The sequence below is a fragment of the Bos javanicus genome, chromosome 3, assembly GCF_032452875.1.
Source record: "Bos javanicus breed banteng chromosome 3, ARS-OSU_banteng_1.0, whole genome shotgun sequence".
NCBI classification, from domain to species: Eukaryota; Metazoa; Chordata; class Mammalia; order Artiodactyla; family Bovidae; genus Bos; species Bos javanicus.
Window position 1 is genome coordinate 108,180,377 of NC_083870.1, and position 6,750 is coordinate 108,187,126.

A 6,750-nucleotide genomic window follows, 5' to 3' on the forward strand; every position below is an offset into this window, starting at 1 on the left:
CTCAACCAGCTAAAACCCCAATGCACACTCTGCTAGCTCGCTCACTCACGCACATGCTGATACTCGCAGGCACACCCGTACCACCGTCTGGCTGTCCGATGCCAGCTTCAAGGCCTTTAGCATCGAGCTCTCCAGAGTCGCTGGGTACCTGCGCCTGTGCTTATTTGATTTAACACACGCAGCCTCCTTTCCATCCCTTGGCAGGGTCCCCTCCTCTCAGGATTTTCAAACACTCACCCCACAAGCTGCTTTCCAGACACATCCCTGCCCATCATTGTTCCCAACTCCTCCCAGATCTCGCCTGCTCCCTTCAGATAATTAAAGTTAGGCTGTGTGTTTGTATGTATGTGTGATCTTATTTTTTAAACACACACCCCCACACATACATATGCGTGTATATATACAAACACACGCAGCAATTAGATCTATCCGTTCCTGCCGTCGTCCCTCTTGTGCTAAACACATGTCCCCCATCGCCACGCCATGAACCCAGCATCTCGTAGTCATGGGCTCTTGATCTTTCTCTTTCTCTCTCTCTTTCACACACACACACAGATACACACTGGCACTTTCACACACCCACCCCCAGCTCCTTGGTGTTTCTCCAGGGGCACGACCTACCTCCCACCCACCTCCAGGACATCTGAATGGGCTCCGCTCAGAAGAGCCAAGTACCAGGAGGACTCTGCTTCAGCGCTACCCGCCCCCACGCACACACCCCCAGTGGACATGTCTCTGGCTGAGCCTGACCAGGGTGGGTCTGGGTATTATTAGGCTGCAGAGACAGCACGGAGGCATATGGTCTCGTACACAAGAAATAATGTTCATGTTAAATCAGACCTCATGCATAATGCATGGTGCCTGATCTCACATTATTTTGGGTGTTCGTCAAAATCAGTGTTCTTTCTTGTGAGGGCTCCTGGAAAGAAGGGGAAAAGGCGTTTGCTGATTGCACCCGCAGCCTGGACCAGGGAGCCGAACGTGCCCGGAGAGCCTCCCTCTGGCCCCACTTCACCCACCAGTGGGTCTCATCCCTCTGTCCCCCTCTGTCTTTCCACATGAAAGGAGGGGCTGACTCGGGTTTGGAGCAGGCGTAAGGCCCCGTGTTATTTTTATTTCTTTTCTCTCGGCTCTCTTGTCCCCGGAGGGTTCTGGGGAATAGCAGTGCCTCGTCGTTCACACACCCGATTCATTTGCCGTTTTATGAACTCCCCTTTGATTCATCGCCTCCCTAAGTCAATGATTCACTCCTGATGGCTTTTCAGAAATCCTTCTTCAAAGGCTCCAGATTATTCAGCTCTGAGCAGGAGCAGACCTGGACCCTGTGCTGCAGCTGCCCTCCCTGCTTAGGGTGGGAAGTTGTCACTATTCTCGGCCTCTCCCAGGGGCTGGGCAGCCCGGGGAGGAGGGAGTGCCCCCTCCACGCAGAAGCTGCTAGAGTTGACCCCTGCAGCTCATGGACAGACCTGGCCTTCTGGCAAAGCCCCCTCCTGCCACTGTAGGTCACCTGCCTTTCCCCAGTGTCATCCAAGTCCCCGGGGATGCTCTCCAGGTCTCAGGAGAGGCTGAGAGTGGAATGGTGAAGCGTAGGGGGCTGTGGGACCAGACGGATCTGGGTACAGATCCTGGCTCCCCTTCTTATCAGCTGTGTGACTTTAGGCCAGCTCCTTATCCCTTCTGTGCCTCAGTTTCCTGATATGGTGGTGATGACAGTCCCTACCTCACAGAGTTATTTCGAGGATTAAGGGGCATGATGTACACAGAGTGCTTAGCCTAAGTAGGTGATGGATGAGTGAAAGCTGTTGTAATGTGGAGCCTGGGCAGCACATCATACAAAAACAAGTGAGCGAGGAGGACAACCAAAATGTAAATAAACCTTTACCACCATCCCACTCGGTCTAAGGCACCCTGACATAATACTTACCCAAGCACTGACTTTGTGCTTTGTTTTCATTATCTCACATTAACTATTCCTATTTTGCAGATGAGAAAAGTGTTGCCCAGAGAGTTTGAATGACCTATCCAAGGCAGCAAGACTAGTTGGTTGTAAAGCCTAGAAGAAAACCCATGTAATCTGATGGTCAGATAACATGAACAACAATGATAGGTGTATGTCATTTTTAGACTCCCTGCTGAGGTGAACAGCACTGTCCAGTGCTTGGGGGGTGTGCCCAAAGCAGAGGGAGTTCCAGAACTCAGGACTGAACCAGGGAGAGAAGTGGGGACCGTGGGTTTTTGGAGTTAATTGGCTAGGATCTGTCACCTTCTTCACCACTGTGCAACCAGGCAAATCTCATAAGGCTCAGGAAAGTTGGATGAGTCACCTAGAATCCGCAAGAAAGTCAGGAAACCTTCTTGTGTGTCCATTCAGAGGACTGTGCACTGAGAAGTGACCTACATATGGTGGCTAAGAATGTGGGCCGTGGCATCTGTCCAGACTTCCATCCTGGCCTCACCAACTGCTACCCATGGGACCTTGGGCAAGCTAGTTTCCTCACGTGTCAAAAGATGATGATGACAGGACCTGCCCGGTAGGACTGTTGTGAGACCTAGAGGAGAGATGATACACATCAACGCTTAGAATGAGAGCCCGGCACAGTGTAAGTGCTCATTAAATGTTAGCTATAAAATCAATTTCATATGTACAATGTATATTATCGTGTTATTGCTGGGGCTGAAGCAGTGCAGAAAAATAATGCCTAGTGCTCCTTCTCCCCCTTTCCCGGAATTATTTTTCTTCATTCTCAAAACCATCCTGGGAAGAAAAGTTCAACCTTTCCACTTCCCAACCATAGAAGAGGAAACGCAGGCCCAAAGAGGTTGAGGCACTTGTCCAAAATGGCCCAGAAAATCAGTGGCAGGTGCAGTCTCCTAGTTTGTTCCCCCGCTTCTGATTCTTTGTGGCAACCCCATGGCCCTGGTGATGTGCTCTGAGCCCCTTCTTTAGTAGCACTGTGCTGGGTTCTGGGGAGAGAGCACCCAGAGGGTCAGGGAAGGCCCCATAGACACTGGTACCACTAAGCTAGGTCATGAAGAATGAGTTGGGAGTTGTCTCTGGGGCTTCTAACTCAGGGCCTGATCCCTAAGAGGTAAAACGACTCAGCCCCAGTGCCCTCAGACTCCACTAGTTCTGCCTTCCTGAAACTTCAAGCCTCTTCCTGCCATGCTCAGAACACTTCCGCATACCTGATCCCAACACAGAAGGGTCAAGGCTGCTAGACTCTGGGAAGCCACCTTTCAGGATACTTACACGACTACAGATTCCTTTAGGTCCCAACTCCTGCTTCTACTGCAGCCCTACCCAGAGATTGACCCACGCATCCCAGCCTCAAAGGCGGGGGCCAGGTAGCTGGCTCCAGACTTCACTCCACTGTTTATCTTTAGGATGACCCAAACTGGGTCATTTGTCATCTCTGAACCTCAGTACATAAAATGAATCATTCCCTTGCCTACCCACCCATCCATCCTGCATCCATCCATTCATCCACCTGCCAGCCACCCGTGCACCCAGGCAACCATCCATTCATCTACCTATACTCCACTCATCCATGCAACCCTTGATCACCTCTTCAGCCACCCACCTATCCACTTACCCAACCACTCCCCATCCATCCTCTCATCCAATCATCCAGTTTAACAGGTCCCATGTTGAGAAGTTGGAGAAGGAAATGGCAACCCACTCCAGTGTTCTTGCCTGGAGAATCCCATGGACGGAGAAGCCTGGTAGGCTGCAGTCGATGGGGTCGCACAGAGTCGGACACGACTGAAGCGACTTAGCAGCAGCATGTTGAGAAGTAGGAACATGGAGGTAAATAAGACCAGTCCCCCTGTTCTTAAAATGCTCCTAGCTAGCCTCTTCCCTTCCCCTACCTCTCAGCCATATAGAGTAGGCATGTGAGAGCCCAAGTGAGATCACCGACTGGGAGGAAACAATGAAGTCTATTGTTACATCCATGGATCTTGTGTGTCAGAGCACTGGCAACCTCCTTGCCCTACTCATTTCTTCAGGGCCTTACAGAAGATGGAGTCGGCATGGCCTCTGCATGGCCCTAGGACTCCCCTTAGCTCCAAATTCTCATTCCAGGGACGCCAGGTACTGACCTGAACTAGAGGAATTTCAAAGCAAGTGAGGGAGAGGAAGGAGCTTGTGAATATAACTTCTGCCAAGGCTGAAGATCACCACTGGGTCTGTTTTACTACCAGAAACAGCAGCAGCATCTCAGCACCAAAAAGGTCTGGGGAATGTTCTAGACCCAGGCCTGTCCCCACCAAGCTGTGTGATCTTGAGTAAGTCCCCTGCCGTTCTCTGGATCTCAGTGCAGTTGGGGTGGGGGTGGGGGTGTGTCCTGGGTCCTCCCCACTTTGAGGTGACCCCTCTCCATCCTCTCTTCCCTTCCGGCCTGGGTGGGCCTGCCATTCTGACAATGGAGCCTGTCTGAGCAGCCCACACACGAGGAGGAGTATGAAATGACGTGGTTGGTGTCCACAGCCCTGAGTCCTCTGGCTATTCAACCCCGCCCTCTCCTGACACAAACAACCCTCAGTCACCTCCCCCTCCCACCCCCCAGAATCCGGGCACAGCTGGGGCTTGCTATGCCCTGGTCACCCCATGAATCACCCCTCTATGGTCCCCGGGGGAGTGGTCCAGGGAGCATCCTACGCCCCAAGCGGGGTGAGGGCCAGAACTAAGGCCCTCAAGCAGGCAGTGTCCACAGGAACAATGGGGGCCTGTGGCTGGCAGCCGGAATGTGGCCATTGTCCTGCCCTGGCCCCCAACCCCAAGGCCTCAGGTCCCCAGGCCGGGCAGGCTGGCGTGGGTCGGTGCGTCAAGCGCTCGTGTGCCAGGGCCAGGACACACAGCCTGCCGCTTCCCCTCTCTGGGCAGGCGGACGGGTGGGCCACCAGGCCAGAGCCCACCTCCGCACCCCAGCTCACAAAGGGTCACATGCGCAGGGTGAGGAGAAGCAAGACCGGACCCAGGGAAGCCAAGCCAGCCTCGGACCCACTCATCCCTGGGGTACTTGGAGCAGACTCAGAGAAGGTGCCTCACGGCTCCAAGACCCAAGCTATACATCACAGTGGGGAGGGGGACCACATTAGAATAATGCAGGATTAGAGTGGGGTTGCTATAGCGACGTATTAGGGCAATACATCCAGGGAGCCCGGCCCCTTGGTGATGTATGACTCTGCTCAGCCGAGGGGAGCAGCGGGAGGGGGCCTGTCCCGCCCCTCCGAGGGGCGAGCGGACGCCAAACGTGCTCTGCATTGGAGGAGAACACCTGCCTCAGACTCCAAAAAAAGGCTCCTGAGAATCATGTCAAGACCAAGACAGACACCCTGCACCCCAGCCTCCAACAACCCCCACTGGGGTCTGCGCTGAGCTCGGCTCCCAGTCCAGATCCCAGCTCCAGCCTCTGCCTCAGTCCCGGCCTCCAACCCTGCCCTCCAGGCCCTCTCCTTTCTGCTTCAGTGCTGAGAACCATTCCCATACTGTGTCCCCAGCATCCAGTGGGGTCAGCAGAACTATATGGGAGTGGGATGGAGGAGGCAAAGAAGAAAACAGAGTGGGGAGAGGTAAGAAACACCCCTCAATCAAATCACTCAAAGCTGTTCATTTGAGAGGTTGAGGCTGAGGGTGCCCATCCTGGTCCCTTCTCACCCAAGGGCCTCCCCATGCCAGTATCTGGGTGCCCCACCCCCACCTCATCCCAGATCTTGGAATTTAACTTCCCTCTACATACCCCTCAGGGCCACCAAGGGGCTATTGCTGTAGACTAGCCCTAGAGTCAGACTTGGATGAGGCTCCCAACGAAGGAGAACATGTTAAAACATCTTCATGTAATGTTTGTAATAAATTGCATGACAAAGTCAGACCATGGACTCCCTTTCCAAGTTCTGCAGCATGTCATTTGTACTGGCTTCCCCCGTCTCAGAGGCCCCCTGTTCTCAACCCCCTGGGGACTTCGAGTTTCTCTTCAGATAACCTGCTTGGCTGTATCTGCCTTAGTGAGGAAGAAGAGGCAGGATGGATAACCCCCTTCAAGAATCATAGGTGTGAGAGACAGATAAATTAGGAGGCTGGAATTAGCATATGAAAGACTGTCTATATAACATAGATAATCTACAAGGACCTACTGTGTAGCACAAGGAACTATACTCAATACTCTATAATAACCTACGAGGAAAAAGAATATGAAGAAGAACAGATGTAACAATATGTGTAACTAAATCACTTTGCTGTCCACATGAAACTAACACAGCATTGTAAATCTACTATATTCCGATATAAAAAATTTTTTTTTCATTTTTGTAACATTTATTTATTTGGCTGCATGAAGTCTTGGTTGTGGCGCACAGGCTTCTCTCCAGCTGCGGTGTGCAGGCTTAATTGCCTCACAGCATGTGGGATCCCAATTCCCTGACCAGGGATAGAACCAGCAACCCCCCACACACACACTGAAAGGTGGAGTCTCAACCCCTGGACCACCAGGGAAGTCCCTTAAAATTTTTTTATAAAAAAGAAAATGCTTAGGACCTTTCCCTAGCTTCTCAAAAAAAAAAAAAAATTTGTTAAGTATGCGTATATCCCTATCTACCTCTCTATATATCTTGACTTTCCATCTGTGTAAACATGTCTGTGTGTAACTCATTGTGTGGGTGTGTGTGTGTGTGCACATGCACACGCCTTGCCTCCTGACTGGTAATTTTTGGTTAATTCAATTGATTACAATAATTACACAATCCCCCAAA

At 51.9% G+C, this 6,750-nt stretch overlaps 1 long non-coding RNA gene across 1 annotated transcript; it reads left to right on the top strand.

The window, feature by feature from the left end:
- The first annotated feature begins 2,078 nt into the window (after positions 1 to 2,078).
- LOC133244806 (uncharacterized) lies at positions 2,079 to 6,304 on the top strand. Its single transcript, XR_009735519.1, has 2 exons — positions 2,079 to 4,287; positions 5,195 to 6,304. It is a non-coding gene; the product is annotated as an uncharacterized LOC133244806 (long non-coding RNA).
- Positions 6,305 to 6,750: the final 446 nt, after the last annotated feature.